The 13,594-nt window shown below is 33.2% G+C and overlaps 33 non-coding genes across 33 annotated transcripts; all 33 read left to right on the top strand.

Annotated features, from left to right (window-relative positions):
• The first annotated feature begins 2,414 nt into the window (after positions 1–2,414).
• TRNAT-AGU (transfer RNA threonine (anticodon AGU)) lies at positions 2,415–2,488 on the top strand. Its single transcript has one exon. It is a non-coding gene; the product is annotated as a tRNA-Thr (tRNA).
• A 475-nt stretch (positions 2,489–2,963) lies between these two features.
• Positions 2,964–3,037, top strand: TRNAT-AGU (transfer RNA threonine (anticodon AGU)). The gene has a single exon. It is a non-coding gene; the product is annotated as a tRNA-Thr (tRNA).
• Positions 3,038–3,164: 127 nt separating this feature from the next.
• On the top strand, positions 3,165–3,238 carry TRNAT-AGU (transfer RNA threonine (anticodon AGU)). The gene has a single exon. It is a non-coding gene; the product is annotated as a tRNA-Thr (tRNA).
• Positions 3,239–3,365: 127 nt separating this feature from the next.
• TRNAT-AGU (transfer RNA threonine (anticodon AGU)) lies at positions 3,366–3,439 on the top strand. Its single transcript has one exon. It is a non-coding gene; the product is annotated as a tRNA-Thr (tRNA).
• Positions 3,440–3,566: 127 nt separating this feature from the next.
• On the top strand, positions 3,567–3,640 carry TRNAT-AGU (transfer RNA threonine (anticodon AGU)). The gene has a single exon. It is a non-coding gene; the product is annotated as a tRNA-Thr (tRNA).
• Positions 3,641–3,767: 127 nt separating this feature from the next.
• TRNAT-AGU (transfer RNA threonine (anticodon AGU)) lies at positions 3,768–3,841 on the top strand. Its single transcript has one exon. It is a non-coding gene; the product is annotated as a tRNA-Thr (tRNA).
• A 127-nt stretch (positions 3,842–3,968) lies between these two features.
• Positions 3,969–4,042, top strand: TRNAT-AGU (transfer RNA threonine (anticodon AGU)). Its single transcript has one exon. It is a non-coding gene; the product is annotated as a tRNA-Thr (tRNA).
• Positions 4,043–4,169: 127 nt separating this feature from the next.
• TRNAT-AGU (transfer RNA threonine (anticodon AGU)) lies at positions 4,170–4,243 on the top strand. The gene has a single exon. It is a non-coding gene; the product is annotated as a tRNA-Thr (tRNA).
• A 127-nt stretch (positions 4,244–4,370) lies between these two features.
• TRNAT-AGU (transfer RNA threonine (anticodon AGU)) lies at positions 4,371–4,444 on the top strand. Its single transcript has one exon. It is a non-coding gene; the product is annotated as a tRNA-Thr (tRNA).
• A 127-nt stretch (positions 4,445–4,571) lies between these two features.
• Positions 4,572–4,645, top strand: TRNAT-AGU (transfer RNA threonine (anticodon AGU)). Its single transcript has one exon. It is a non-coding gene; the product is annotated as a tRNA-Thr (tRNA).
• A 126-nt stretch (positions 4,646–4,771) lies between these two features.
• On the top strand, positions 4,772–4,845 carry TRNAT-AGU (transfer RNA threonine (anticodon AGU)). The gene has a single exon. It is a non-coding gene; the product is annotated as a tRNA-Thr (tRNA).
• A 127-nt stretch (positions 4,846–4,972) lies between these two features.
• TRNAT-AGU (transfer RNA threonine (anticodon AGU)) lies at positions 4,973–5,046 on the top strand. Its single transcript has one exon. It is a non-coding gene; the product is annotated as a tRNA-Thr (tRNA).
• A 127-nt stretch (positions 5,047–5,173) lies between these two features.
• Positions 5,174–5,247, top strand: TRNAT-AGU (transfer RNA threonine (anticodon AGU)). The gene has a single exon. It is a non-coding gene; the product is annotated as a tRNA-Thr (tRNA).
• A 127-nt stretch (positions 5,248–5,374) lies between these two features.
• TRNAT-AGU (transfer RNA threonine (anticodon AGU)) lies at positions 5,375–5,448 on the top strand. The gene has a single exon. It is a non-coding gene; the product is annotated as a tRNA-Thr (tRNA).
• A 127-nt stretch (positions 5,449–5,575) lies between these two features.
• Positions 5,576–5,649, top strand: TRNAT-AGU (transfer RNA threonine (anticodon AGU)). The gene has a single exon. It is a non-coding gene; the product is annotated as a tRNA-Thr (tRNA).
• A 127-nt stretch (positions 5,650–5,776) lies between these two features.
• On the top strand, positions 5,777–5,850 carry TRNAT-AGU (transfer RNA threonine (anticodon AGU)). Its single transcript has one exon. It is a non-coding gene; the product is annotated as a tRNA-Thr (tRNA).
• A 127-nt stretch (positions 5,851–5,977) lies between these two features.
• Positions 5,978–6,051, top strand: TRNAT-AGU (transfer RNA threonine (anticodon AGU)). The gene has a single exon. It is a non-coding gene; the product is annotated as a tRNA-Thr (tRNA).
• A 127-nt stretch (positions 6,052–6,178) lies between these two features.
• TRNAT-AGU (transfer RNA threonine (anticodon AGU)) lies at positions 6,179–6,252 on the top strand. Its single transcript has one exon. It is a non-coding gene; the product is annotated as a tRNA-Thr (tRNA).
• Positions 6,253–6,580: 328 nt separating this feature from the next.
• Positions 6,581–6,654, top strand: TRNAT-AGU (transfer RNA threonine (anticodon AGU)). Its single transcript has one exon. It is a non-coding gene; the product is annotated as a tRNA-Thr (tRNA).
• A 127-nt stretch (positions 6,655–6,781) lies between these two features.
• On the top strand, positions 6,782–6,855 carry TRNAT-AGU (transfer RNA threonine (anticodon AGU)). The gene has a single exon. It is a non-coding gene; the product is annotated as a tRNA-Thr (tRNA).
• A 127-nt stretch (positions 6,856–6,982) lies between these two features.
• On the top strand, positions 6,983–7,056 carry TRNAT-AGU (transfer RNA threonine (anticodon AGU)). The gene has a single exon. It is a non-coding gene; the product is annotated as a tRNA-Thr (tRNA).
• A 127-nt stretch (positions 7,057–7,183) lies between these two features.
• TRNAT-AGU (transfer RNA threonine (anticodon AGU)) lies at positions 7,184–7,257 on the top strand. The gene has a single exon. It is a non-coding gene; the product is annotated as a tRNA-Thr (tRNA).
• Positions 7,258–7,384: 127 nt separating this feature from the next.
• Positions 7,385–7,458, top strand: TRNAT-AGU (transfer RNA threonine (anticodon AGU)). The gene has a single exon. It is a non-coding gene; the product is annotated as a tRNA-Thr (tRNA).
• A 127-nt stretch (positions 7,459–7,585) lies between these two features.
• TRNAT-AGU (transfer RNA threonine (anticodon AGU)) lies at positions 7,586–7,659 on the top strand. Its single transcript has one exon. It is a non-coding gene; the product is annotated as a tRNA-Thr (tRNA).
• A 127-nt stretch (positions 7,660–7,786) lies between these two features.
• Positions 7,787–7,860, top strand: TRNAT-AGU (transfer RNA threonine (anticodon AGU)). The gene has a single exon. It is a non-coding gene; the product is annotated as a tRNA-Thr (tRNA).
• Positions 7,861–7,987: 127 nt separating this feature from the next.
• TRNAT-AGU (transfer RNA threonine (anticodon AGU)) lies at positions 7,988–8,061 on the top strand. The gene has a single exon. It is a non-coding gene; the product is annotated as a tRNA-Thr (tRNA).
• A 127-nt stretch (positions 8,062–8,188) lies between these two features.
• TRNAT-AGU (transfer RNA threonine (anticodon AGU)) lies at positions 8,189–8,262 on the top strand. The gene has a single exon. It is a non-coding gene; the product is annotated as a tRNA-Thr (tRNA).
• A 127-nt stretch (positions 8,263–8,389) lies between these two features.
• TRNAT-AGU (transfer RNA threonine (anticodon AGU)) lies at positions 8,390–8,463 on the top strand. Its single transcript has one exon. It is a non-coding gene; the product is annotated as a tRNA-Thr (tRNA).
• A 127-nt stretch (positions 8,464–8,590) lies between these two features.
• On the top strand, positions 8,591–8,664 carry TRNAT-AGU (transfer RNA threonine (anticodon AGU)). Its single transcript has one exon. It is a non-coding gene; the product is annotated as a tRNA-Thr (tRNA).
• Positions 8,665–8,791: 127 nt separating this feature from the next.
• Positions 8,792–8,865, top strand: TRNAT-AGU (transfer RNA threonine (anticodon AGU)). Its single transcript has one exon. It is a non-coding gene; the product is annotated as a tRNA-Thr (tRNA).
• A 127-nt stretch (positions 8,866–8,992) lies between these two features.
• TRNAT-AGU (transfer RNA threonine (anticodon AGU)) lies at positions 8,993–9,066 on the top strand. The gene has a single exon. It is a non-coding gene; the product is annotated as a tRNA-Thr (tRNA).
• A 127-nt stretch (positions 9,067–9,193) lies between these two features.
• Positions 9,194–9,267, top strand: TRNAT-AGU (transfer RNA threonine (anticodon AGU)). Its single transcript has one exon. It is a non-coding gene; the product is annotated as a tRNA-Thr (tRNA).
• A 127-nt stretch (positions 9,268–9,394) lies between these two features.
• On the top strand, positions 9,395–9,468 carry TRNAT-AGU (transfer RNA threonine (anticodon AGU)). The gene has a single exon. It is a non-coding gene; the product is annotated as a tRNA-Thr (tRNA).
• Positions 9,469–13,594: the final 4,126 nt, after the last annotated feature.

Below are 13,594 nucleotides of genomic sequence, written 5' to 3'. Positions count from 1 at the left end.
GGAAGTGCAACAACAAGGTAAGGGAGGGAAAATAAAGAGGGATAAAAAAAAACTAGGGAGAAGTCCACGAAGTATGGAAAAAGGTCATGTCAGGTGCATGGATTTTTTTTCTTCTCTTTTTCTTTTTTATCTTTTTGTATCTCTTTCATCTTTTGAAGCAGCCTCATGATGGAGAATGTCTTGGGACAGGCTACTTCATCTTTTTCGTGTTTTGAAGGAGTGTAAATGATAGCAGGCCACAAAGTGGGTTAAATTATTGCGATGACGCAATACCTCCTCTTTTTCTTTTTTTTTTCATTTGATGATTTTCGGTGATGTTTTCCTCATCTTGCTGTGGTGAGTTTGAGCTGGTTATGTTCAAGAGGTAAAAAGCAATCAGATAAATTTCAGATTTATGTGGGAGTTGAAAAATGTAAATAGCAGTTTTGCTTAGGGGTGTTTTCTGAAATTCTTTTGCCAAGAAGAAAAAAAAAACGCTATACCACGGAGAAACGTTTGATCGCAAATTCTCTTTCATCTCCATGAGTAGTTTAGAATTTAAAGTATGGAAAATTTGGTTTCAGGCAAACCTAGAGTAAGGTATGAATTTTAAAATACTGAATTTTCTTTTTTTTTAAATACCAATAATTTGTTTGCATCTTGACTTTTTTTTCTTCTTTTCAGCAATTGGAACTTTATGCTTTACTCTAAATTTAACTGATTTCACCTTTCTCTATACTTAACATTTTAACTTAGTTATAGGGGTGGTATAGTTATAGGGATTATAAATTAGTTATAGGGGTGAGGGTATAGCCTCTTCCTAAAAGAACGCTATACCGCGATGGAAATTTTTCATAACAAATTCTGTTTCATTGTTCCATTGGTATTATGAAATATAAAGTTTAGAGAAAAATAAATACAGGTTAATCTACAGTAAATTATGAAATTTCATGTATTGAAAAGAAATATTAAAAATATAAAAATGAAAACAAATTATGAGAGGATAACTTAGGATTACGCAATTCTCTTCAAATTTACAAATTGCATTTTCACATTTTGTTTCAGTAATTGATAACTCTTCATTTACTCTATAGATTTGCTTGAACTAAATTTTTCTAAACTTAAAAATTTTAAATTAGTTGTGGAATTGAAACATAATTCGCCATGTAAAGTTTCTTTCTCGGGATAGCTTACTCTTAAGAGAATGCTATATCGCGGGAGAAATTTTTCATTGTAAATTCTGTTTCACCTCTATTGGAAATACGAAATTTAAAGTTTTAGAGAAAAGTGAATTTAGGCAAACTTAGAATAAACCAATTGAAATTCCAAATACTGAAAACAAAATTGATTTCAAAATATAAAAGTGCAAACAAATTATTGCAGGATAACTTCTTCATAGCATAACTCAAAATTCAGCAAAATTTTTTTCAGCATTTGAAAATTCGTCGTTTACTTTAGGCTTACTTGGATTTACTTTTTCTATACTTGGAATGTAAACTACTTATGTTAATGACAGAGAATTTGACTGGAAGAGTTTCTCACGTGATATAGCGTCTTCTTAACAGTGTATAACTTCAAACCAATAATTTTTCAAATTCGCTCTTATTTACAGATATTTTGTTCCAATAGAAACATTCAGTTGTCTTGGAAATTTTTTTAATATACAAAATTAATTATTGATACAATTTTAAACATGAATGAAAATTTTTTTTTCAAACTATATTTTTTTGGATTTTATGTTGTAGTATGAATATAATTTAGTATGAATATGGATATAATATAATTTTTTTGGATCTTATAATTCAGTATGAATATAATTTAATATTTTAGCATGAAAATAATTCCGATAATCAAATAGATTTTTTTTAGTAACTATTACACTGTTTTTTTACAAGGAAAAATTCAAAGAAATATTTTTGGAGGTAATGCGAGCATCAAAAAAAAAAGAAGAAAAAAAACGTAAAAGGAACAATGTTTCCCATCTGCGTCAAATCAACAACACAGATTTCTTTAGCGCATTAAAATAATGTTAGGTTAAAAAAAAAAAATATTATAAACTCCACACAGCATATTTTTTCGCATTTTTTTTTAAGCTGCTAATCTGAAATTTTTTTGTAACTGAAAATTATACGGTGGCAAATTATACGGCTTACTTTCTACATCAAAATGTGCAAGAGAATTACGAAAAAATAAATATTGCAATTTATCTTTAGTGATAAGGCAAGGAACGCAAAGTTCATGACTTATCTTATTTGCTGAGCTGAAAATAGGTACAGAAAAGTGATTTGATTTATGTAATAAGAATGATGTGATTACGTTACTGATAATAATTCATCATCACTTTAACATTCATTTCATGGTTGAAAAAAGTTAGTTAATATTATTATCTAAAAATCTTAATATAATGAAATTTATACTATCCTGTCTCCAACCGGGGCGCCGTGGCTTAGTTGGTTAAAGCGCCTGTCTAGTAAACAGGAGATCATGAGTTCGAATCTCGTCGGTGCCTTAAGAAAATATTTTGTGATAATTCTGTGAGGAAATCAATTTTATTAAAATTTATTCTTTCCTTTTAGTTTTCCGATATTGATTTGTATTTAAAAAATTTAATGCATTTTCAAGCTCTGTTGGGGTTCCGTGGCCTAGTTGGTTAAAGAGCCTCTCTAATAAAAAGGAAATCACGAGTTCTGATCTCGTCGGTGTCTTAGAGAAATGTTTTGACCATAATTCTGTAAGAAAACTATTGTTTTCAAATTTGGTATTCTGATTTTGATTTTTAATAAGAAAATATTTGATACATTTTATTTTCCCTCCCCGTAGCTTAGTTGGTTAAAGTACTTGTTTAGTAAGAAAGAAATCGCGAATTCGTGCTTTAAGAAGTGCAATTTGGTTATGAAAAAAAAAAAAAAAATAGTTTCCAAATATTTTTTTTACATCAAGTTTTCAGAAAGAAAATTTTTCTTACATTTTCGTACTTTTCCTGAGGCGCCGTGGCTTAGTTGGTTAAAGCGCCTGTCTAGTAAACAGGAGATCACGAGTTCGAATCTCGTCGGTGCCTTAAGTAAATGTTTTTGGCCATAATTCTATGAGGAAATTTTTTTTCTTCCAAATTTAGTCTTTCCTTTTAGCTCTCCGATATTGAACTGTATAAGAAAATTTTTCATGCATTTTCTTAGTTCTCTCGAGGCGCCGTGGCTTAGTTGGTTAAAGCGCCTGTCTAGTAAACAGGAGATCACGAGTTCGAATCTCGTCGGTGCCTTAAGTAAATGTTTTTGGCCATAATTCTATGAGGAAATTTTTTTTCTTCCAAATTTAGTCTTTCCTTTTAGCTCTCCGATATTGAACTGTATAAGAAAATTTTTCATGCATTTTCTTAGTTCTCTCGAGGCGCCGTGGCTTAGTTGGTTAAAGCGCCTGTCTAGTAAACAGGAGATCACGAGTTCGAAACTCGTCGGTGCCTTAAGTAAATGTTTTTGGCCATAATTCTATGAGGAAATTTTTTTTCTTCCAAATTTAGTCTTTCCTTTTAGCTCTCCGATATTGAACTGTATAAGAAAATTTTTCATGCATTTTCTTAGTTCTCTCGAGGCGCCGTGGCTTAGTTGGTTAAAGCGCCTGTCTAGTAAACAGGAGATCACGAGTTCGAATCTCGTCGGTGCCTTAAGTAAATGTTTTTGGCCATAATTCTATGAGGAAATTTTTTTTCTTCCAAATTTAGTCTTTCCTTTTAGCTCTCCGATATTGAACTGTATAAGAAAATTTTTCATGCATTTTCTTAGTTCTCACGAGGCGCCGTGGCTTAGTTGGTTAAAGCGCCTGTCTAGTAAACAGGAGATCACGAGTTCGAATCTCGTCGGTGCCTTAAGTAAATGTTTTTGGCCATAATTCTATGAGGAAATTTTTTTTCTTCCAAATTTAGTCTTTCCCTTTAGCTCTCCGATATTGAACTGTATAAGAAAATTTTTCATGCATTTTCTTAGTTCTCTCGAGGCGCCGTGGCTTAGTTGGTTAAAGCGCCTGTCTAGTAAACAGGAGATCACGAGTTCGAATCTCGTCGGTGCCTTAAGTAAATGTTTTTGGCCATAATTCTATGAGGAAATTTTTTTTCTTCCAAATTTAGTCTTTCCTTTTAGCTCTCCGATATTGAACTGTATAAGAAAATTTTTCATGCATTTTCTTAGTTCTCTCGAGGCGCCGTGGCTTAGTTGGTTAAAGCGCCTGTCTAGTAAACAGGAGATCACGAGTTCGAATCTCGTCGGTGCCTTAAGTAAATGTTTTTGGCCATAATTCTATGAGGAAATTTTTTTTCTTCCAAATTTAGTCTTTCCTTTTAGCTCTCCGATATTGAACTGTTTAAGAAAATTTTTCATGCATTTTCTTAGTTCTCTCGAGGCGCCGTGGCTTAGTTGGTTAAAGCGCCTGTCTAGTAAACAGGAGATCACGAGTTCGAATCTCGTCGGTGCCTTAAGTAAATGTTTTTGGCCATAATTCTATGAGGAAATTTTTTTTCTTCCAAATTTAGTCTTTCCTTTTAGCTCTCCGATATTGAACTGTATAAGAAAATTTTTCATGCATTTTCTTAGTTCTCTCGAGGCGCCGTGGCTTAGTTGGTTAAAGCGCCTGTCTAGTAAACAGGAGATCACGAGTTCGAATCTCGTCGGTGCCTTAAGTAAATGTTTTTGGCCATAATTCTATGAGGAAATTTTTTTCTTCCAAATTTAGTCTTTCCTTTTAGCTCTCCGATATTGAACTGTATAAGAAAATTTTTCATGCATTTTCTTAGTTCTCACGAGGCGCCGTGGCTTAGTTGGTTAAAGCGCCTGTCTAGTAAACAGGAGATCACGAGTTCGAATCTCGTCGGTGCCTTAAGTAAATGTTTTTGGCCATAATTCTATGAGGAAATTTTTTTTCTTCCAAATTTAGTCTTTCCTTTTAGCTCTCCGATATTGAACTGTATAAGAAAATTTTTCATGCATTTTCTTAGTTCTCTCGAGGCGCCGTGGCTTAGTTGGTTAAAGCGCCTGTCTAGTAAACAGGAGATCACGAGTTCGAATCTCGTCGGTGCCTTAAGTAAATGTTTTTGGCCATAATTCTATGAGGAAATTTTTTTTCTTCCAAATTTAGTCTTTCCTTTTAGCTCTCCGATATTGAACTGTATAAGAAAATTTTTCATGCATTTTCTTAGTTCTCTCGAGGCGCCGTGGCTTAGTTGGTTAAAGCGCCTGTCTAGTAAACAGGAGATCACGAGTTCGAATCTCGTCGGTGCCTTAAGTAAATGTTTTTGGCCATAATTCTATGAGGAAATTTTTTTTCTTCCAAATTTAGTCTTTCCTATTAGCTCTCCGATATTGAACTGTATAAGAAAATTTTTCATGCATTTTCTTAGTTCTCTCGAGGCGCCGTGGCTTAGTTGGTTAAAGCGCCTGTCTAGTAAACAGGAGATCACGAGTTCGAATCTCGTCGGTGCCTTAAGTAAATGTTTTTGGCCATAATTCTATGAGGAAATTTTTTTTCTTCCAAATTTAGTCTTTCCTTTTAGCTCTCCGATATTGAACTGTATAAGAAAATTTTTCATGCATTTTCTTAGTTCTCTCGAGGCGCCGTGGCTTAGTTGGTTAAAGCGCCTGTCTAGTAAGCAGGAGATCACGAGTTCGAATCTCGTCGGTGCCTTAAGTAAATGTTTTTGGCCATAATTCTATGAGGAAATTTTTTTTCTTCCAAATTTAGTCTTTCCTTTTAGCTCTCCGATATTGAACTGTATAAGAAAATTTTTCATGCATTTTCTTAGTTCTCTCGAGGCGCCGTGGCTTAGTTGGTTAAAGCGCCTGTCTAGTAAACAGGAGATCACGAGTTCGAATCTCGTCGGTGCCTTAAGTAAATGTTTTTGGCCATAATTCTATGAGGAAATTTTTTTTCATCCAAATTTAGTCTTTCCTTTTAGCTCTCCGATATTGAACTGTATAAGAAAATTTTTCATGCATTTTCTTAGTTCTCTCGAGGCGCCGTGGCTTAGTTGGTTAAAGCGCCTGTCTAGTAAACAGGAGATCACGAGTTCGAATCTCGTCGGTGCCTTAAGTAAATGTTTTTGGCCATAATTCTATGAGGAAATTTTTTTTCTTCCAAATTTAGTCTTTCCTTTTAGCTCTCCGATATTGAACTGTATAAGAAAATTTTTCATGCATTTTCTTAGTTCTCTCGAGGCGCCGTGGCTTAGTTGGTTAAAGCGCCTGTCTAGTAAACAGGAGATCACGAGTTCGAATCTCGTCGGTGCCTTAAGTAAATGTTTTTGGCCATAATTCTATGAGGAAATTTTTTTTCTTCCAAATTTAGTCTTTCCTTTTAGCTCTCCGATATTGAACTGTATAAGAAAATTTTTCATGCATTTTCTTAGTTCTCTCGAGGCGCCGTGGCTTAGTTGGTTAAAGCGGCTGTCTAGTAAACAGGAGATTACGAGTTCGAATCTCGTCGGTGCCTTAAGTAAATGTTTTTGGCCATAATTCTATGAGGAAATTTTTTTTCTTCCAAATTTAGTCTTTCCTTTTAGCTCTCCGATATTGAACTGTATAAGAAAATTTTTCATGCATTTTCTTAGTTCTCTCGAGGCGCCGTGGCTTAGTTGGTTAAAGCGCCTGTCTAGTAAACAGGAGATCACGAGTTCGAATCTCGTCGGTGCCTTAAGTAAATGTTTTTGGCCATAATTCTATGAGGAAATTTTTTTTCTTCCAAATTTAGTCTTTCCTTTTAGCTCTCCGATATTGAACTGTATAAGAAAATTTTTCATGCATTTTCTTAGTTCTCTCGAGGCGCCGTGGCTTAGTTGGTTAAAGCGCCTGTCTAGTAAACAGGAGATCACGAGTTCGAATCTCGTCGGTGCCTTAAGTAAATGTTTTTGGCCATAATTCTATGAGGAAATTTTTTTTCTTCCAAATTTAGTCTTTCCTTTTAGCTCTCCGATATTGAACTGTATAAGAAAATTTTTCATGCATTTTCTTAGTTCTCTCGAGGCGCCGTGGCTTAGTTGGTTAAAGCGCCTGTCTAGTAAACAGGAGATCACGAGTTCGAATCTCGTCGGTGCCTTAAGTAAATGTTTTTGGACATAATTCTATGAGGAAATTTTTTTTCTTCCAAATTTAGTCTTTCCTTTTAGCTCTCCGATATTGAACTGTATAAGAAAATTTTTCATGCATTTTCTTAGTTCTCTCGAGGCGCCGTGGCTTAGTTGGTTAAAGCGCCTGTCTAGTAAACAGGAGATCACGAGTTCGAATCTCGTCGGTGCCTTAAGTAAATGTTTTTGGACATAATTCTATGAGGAAATTTTTTTTCTTCCAAATTTAGTCTTTCCTTTTAGCTCTCCGATATTGAACTGTATAAGAAAATTTTTCATGCATTTTCTTAGTTCTCTCGAGGCGCCGTGGCTTAGTTGGTTAAAGCGCCTGTCTAGTAAACAGGAGATCACGAGTTCGAATCTCGTCGGTGCCTTAAGTAAATGTTTTTGGCCATAATTCTATGAGGAAATTTTTTTTCTTCCAAATTTAGTCTTTCCTTTTAGCTCTCCGATATTGAACTGTATAAGAAAATTTTTCATGCATTTTCTTAGTTCTCTCGAGGCGCCGTGGCTTAGTTGGTTAAAGCGCCTGTCTAGTAAACAGGAGATCACGAGTTCGAATCTCGTCGGTGCCTTAAGTAAATGTTTTTGGCCATAATTCTATGAGGAAATTTTTTTTCTTCCAAATTTAGTCTTTCCTTTTAGCTCTCCGATATTGAACTGTATAAGAAAATTTTTCATGCATTTTCTTAGTTCTCTCGAGGCGCCGTGGCTTAGTTGGTTAAAGCGCCTGTCTAGTAAACAGGAGATCACGAGTTCGAATCTCGTCGGTGCCTTAAGTAAATGTTTTTGGCCATAATTCTATGAGGAAATTTTTTTTCTTCCAAATTTAGTCTTTCCTTTTAGCTCTCCGATATTGAACTGTATAAGAAAATTTTTCATGCATTTTCTTAGTTCTCTCGAGGCGCCGTGGCTTAGTTGGTTAAAGCGCCTGTCTAGTAAACAGGAGATCACGAGTTCGAATCTCGTCGGTGCCTTAAGTAAATGTTTTTGGACATAATTCTATGAGGAAATTTTTTTTCTTCCAAATTTAGTCTTTCCTTTTAGCTCTCCGATATTGAACTGTATAAGAAAATTTTTCATGCATTTTCTTAGTTCTCTCGAGGCGCCGTGGCTTAGTTGGTTAAAGCGCCTGTCTAGTAAACAGGAGATCACGAGTTCGAATCTCGTCGGTGCCTTAAGTAAATGTTTTTGGACATAATTCTATGAGGAAATTTTTTTTCTTCCAAATTTAGTCTTTCCTTTTAGCTCTCCGATATTGAACTGTATAAGAAAATTTTTCATGCATTTTCTTAGTTCTCTCGAGGCGCCGTGGCTTAGTTGGTTAAAGCGCCTGTCTAGTAAACAGGAGATCACGAGTTCGAATCTCGTCGGTGCCTTAAGTAAATGTTTTTGGCCATAATTCTATGAGGAAATTTTTTTTCTTCCAAATTTAGTCTTTCCTTTTAGCTCTCCGATATTGAACTGTATAAGAAAATTTTTCATGCATTTTCTTAGTTCTCTCGAGGCGCCGTGGCTTAGTTGGTTAAAGCGCCTGTCTAGTAAACAGGAGATCACGAGTTCGAATCTCGTCGGTGCCTTAAGTAAATGTTTTTGGCCATAATTCTATGAGGAAATTTTTTTTCTTCCAAATTTAGTCTTTCCTTTTAGCTCTCCGATATTGAACTGTATAAGAAAATTTTTCATGCATTTTCTTAGTTCTCTCGAGGCGCCGTGGCTTAGTTGGTTATAGCGCCTGTCTAGTAAACAGGAGATCACGAGTTCGAATCTCGTCGGTGCCTTAAGTAAATGTTTTTGGACATAATTCTATGAGGAAATTTTTTTTCTTCCAAATTTAGTCTTTCCTTTTAGCTCTCCGATATTGAACTGTATAAGAAAATTTTTCAGGCATTTTCTTAGTTCTCTCGAGGCGCCGTGGCTTAGTTGGTTAAAGCGCCTGTCTAGTAAACAGGAGATCACGAGTTCGAATCTCGTCGGTGCCTTAAGTAAATGTTTTTGGCCATAATTCTATGAGGAAATTTTTTTTCTTCCAAATTTAGTCTTTCCTTTTAGCTCTCCGATATTGAACTGTATAAGAAAATTTTTCATGCATTTTCTTAGTTCTCTCGAGGCGCCGTGGCTTAGTTGGTTAAAGCGCCTGTCTAGTAAACAGGAGATCACGAGTTCGAATCTCGTCGGTGCCTTAAGTAAATGTTTTTGGCCATAATTCTATGAGGAAATTTTTTTTCTTCCAAATTTAGTCTTTCCTTTTAGCTCTCCGATATTGAACTGTATAAGAAAATTTTTCATGCATTTTCTTAGTTCTCTCGAGGCGCCGTGGCTTAGTTGGTTAAAGCGCCTGTCTAGTAAACAGGAGGTCACGAGTTCGAATCTCGTCGGTGCCTTAAGTGAATGCTTTTGGCCAAAATTCTACGAGGAAAAAAGTTGTTTCCAAATTTAGTCTTTCCGATATTGAATTGTATAAGACTTCAGTGTTTGTAATTTTTATTAATTAAAGTGCTAAATTTGATAGCATGCAGGATCACAGATGTCTATTCTTAGTAGTATTTAGTATGTAGATGATCTTAGAATAAATACAGTCTCAAATTATTATTGTCATGCAGGATCACAGACTTCTATTCTTAGTATCATTTACTATGTAGATGATCTTAAAATAAAAACACTCTCAAATCATTAATGCCATGGATGATCATAGAATTCTATTCTTAGTAGTATTAAAATCGTTTTTTATGTGGTATGCAGATGGCATTAGAATAAAAACAGTTCCGAATTATTAATGTGATCGATGATCATAGACTTTCGTTCTTAGTAATACCACAGTTGTTTTTCATTGATTGAGTATACAGTGCGAGAAAAAATGCACCATCCCGAAAAACTTTTAATCTAATGATCGGATCTTTACGTTCTGAGACTCAATCTTAATGGCTCGAGGAAGGACCTCAAATATACTAATTAGTTAGTGTAGACGATATTTAAAATTACGAAATAAGACACAAAAACATACTTTCTTTGAATAAACATGCATTTTTTTCCTGATCCCTAAAATATAGCGGTAGCCGCTATCAGGGAAATAGGGTCTCTATAGTTTAGTCAGGAGAGCGATCCAAAGTTTGGACCCTTAACATAAATTTTACTTTTTGCGTTTTTCACCATACCTTGAGGACATTTTAAGCGAATTGAAAAATGCTTACACACAGTTAAAAAACTCGTTTATCCAAAGATAATTACATGCAAAAAATACACTTTAGTAAATAATGATTATTTTATTAAATAATAGCGGAAAAAATTTTGAATTGTAAAGTATACAATTTTTGCCTCATTTCAAAGTATGTAATTTTACACGCCAAAATACAAAATTTGAGCGAAATCGGTTGAATAGTTACTAAGAAATCGAATTTTCAAAAAGAACCCGTCGAAAAAAAAAGGTATGTTTATTCAGAGAATATACGTTTTTGTCTGATATCGTGACTTAAAATATCGTCTGCGCTAATTAATTAGCATATTTGAGGTCATCTCCTCGAACCAGTAAGATTTGAGTCCTAGAACGCGAAAATCGGATCATTAGATTAAAAGTTATTCAGGGTAGTCCGTAATTTTTTTATTTTCTTTTATTTATTCATTTTTTGTTAGCTTAAAGTACATGATCTAGAATAAAAACAGTCTCACATTATTAATACCCGGAATACCGTAGACTTTATTCTCAGCAATATTACAGTCTTTTCTAGTTCGTATTAGTCTTTTCTCGTCTGGTTATTATATATCTCATCTAATTATAGCAATATTAGTTTTTTCTCGTCTGATTATTATATATATCGTCTGATTATAGCATTATTAGTCTTTTCTCGTCTGATTATTATATATCTCGTCTGATTATAGCAATATTAGTCTTTTCTCGTCTGATTATTTTATATCTCGTCTGATTATAGCAATATTAGTCTTTTCTCGTCTGAAATTAGTCTCAAATCATTTGTACGATGGATAAACATAAATATAAATCATTAGTTTATGTCGATGACGTTACTGGTTGGTGAACTCAAGAGCTTTAATGAATTTTTATTTACAGGTAACCTTGATTTATAGTAACAAAAGAGGTTAAACCCACTTGTAAAGTCTATTCATGGATAATAGCCATTATTAGAACAAACAACAAACAAACAAACTAAAAAAAAAAAACAAAAAAAAACAATAACATAAAAACAGATGTTACAATTCTTTAAAACTCTTACATTCAGCGTGAAATTATTTTGAACTCTCGGCGACTCGCATAATTCACTTTCTTAATTCGACTTCATTGAGATAGATATAAGAGGTCTGTGGCATTATAATTGAGCCATTTATTAAATCAAAGCAGTTGGTCGGAGACAATTTGACTGCAGTCAACGTGAAAACAGGGAATAAAAGAAGATCACTAAGATTTTACTCGGAATTTCTTTGACATGTTTATGTCTTTTTTTCTTTTCTTTTTTTTTTATCCAACAAAACAATGGATTACTGTGTTTATCAGAAGCACCGATTTAAGAGAGAAAAAGAGTGGCGAAAACATGTGTCTGGGTGTAACACATTTTCTTATCTACAAAAACACACTTTAAAATAAAATAAAGAAAATGAAAATCTTATCACCACTAGACGTAAATAAATTTACGAGTAGTGGCGTTTAATGCTGTAAATGTATGAAAAACGATGTTTGTATTTTCAATTATTTTTGGTCTGTATAATGTTAGAAAGTTTTGAACCTGAGACGGTTTAATTTAACACCATAATAAAGCAACAAATTTGCACCTTATTATAGCTCTTGGTACTAATATTAGTGGTTAAAGATAACGTTTTTTTTCAAGGTACTATTACTATGTTACGGTGTACAGATATGACAGTCCAAGGTACTAATACGTTCAGGATATCAATATAATGGTTCAAGGTACTAATACGTGGTACCGATATTATGGTTCAAGGTAGAAATATTACGGTTCAAAATACTAATGTAATGGTTCAATGTTGCTCTGTTCAAAGTACTAATATTACGGTTCAAGGTGCTAATATTATTGTTCAAGGTACTAATATTATGGCTCAAGGTACAGATACTATAGTCCAACGATGAACCAATTTTCCTAAGCGAGTAATTTTTTCGTAAGTTAACAGTTTTAATGTAAGTTTATGTTCGAAATAGGGCCTGTCGCTAAATGCTACTAATGTTTCAAAGTAAAATGATAGTGAATTTAAGCAAATTTATCGTTAAATGTATATTGCTCTTTAATGTGTGTGTTAGATTACGCTGTAAATCTGTGGTAACCTGTATAAGATTAGCCTAGCTTACATTTATTGTTTGCAAGCTTTCTACTGTATATTCTAACTTTTATTTGAACTGTTCGCCTCTGAGCGTTCGCTCTTTTGGTGTTTTAAAATGCTGGCAAATGACTAGCTCTCTGAATTTGTCGATGAGTGTTTCGTTGAAACCTTCCTTCTCTCTCTCTAAAAAAAAAAAATTTAAATTTGTCGCATATTACCCTTATCCATTAAGATTTTAAAAAATTTAATTACTTTACAAAATGAATAAATGTTCAAATAAGGATAGGGTTATATATATATGCTTTGTGCGATGTATGAATAAAGAAGAACAAAGTGTATAAAGCACAAATAAAGTTACAGAATGTCTATTTTTGTATCATTATTTGTGTTTTATTCACTTTGTTCTGTGTTATTTCTAATTTATTGGAGTATCGATTATTAAAATTAGATCTTAGATTAGATTAAAAAAAGATCTTTCCCCGATAAATCTTATTATTATTTTTTTTTTTTTCATAATCATTTAGATGATCACTTTTCCTCGCTGGTCTTCAATTATGATAAATACAAAATATTTAGAATTTTGATTTAAAGATTTCTATCGATTCCCGCACACGCTAGGCTACACGCAACACAATTTATATAGTTACGTTTAGAAAGAAATAACCTTATGAAAAATAATGATAATTTCTTGTCTTGGCTATAACTTAAGTTTAAAAATGCATAGCAGATGCATTGTCTCAAAACAAAATATAGAAATTTGTACTTTCAACCTACCTGGTCATAAATATAGTGCATTTACAGAAAAAAAATGGTAGCACATTTGGGTTACAACTAAGTGGATATTTCAATTTTGTTTACTACCATTTTAGCTAATCTAAGTATTTATATTATTAGCTTTTAGATTATTTGCAATATACTAATTACTAATTGAAATACCAGCCTTTAACTTTTTGGAAAACAAAATATATACTTATGAATCGTGATGCATAAAAGAAAATTTTAAAAAAAATGTCAGCCAAAACAAACTGATATTTTTAATCCTAAATCGAAACTAATAACTAATTATTTTTTTAAAATTTAATTAGATTAATTTATATTATTAGCTCTTAGATTATTTGCAATATACTAATTACTAATTGAAATACCAGCCTTTAACTTTTTGGAAAACAAAATATATACTTATGAATCGTGATGCATAAAAAAAATTTAAAAAAAAATGTCAGCCAA

This window comes from Parasteatoda tepidariorum, chromosome 1, assembly GCF_982258835.1.
Source record: "Parasteatoda tepidariorum strain Cologne lab strain chromosome 1, Ptep-v5.0, whole genome shotgun sequence".
Lineage (NCBI taxonomy): Eukaryota > Metazoa > Arthropoda > Arachnida > Araneae > Theridiidae > Parasteatoda > Parasteatoda tepidariorum.
Note: the sequence above shows the minus strand (reverse complement) of the source record. Positions and strands in the feature narration are given on the sequence as shown.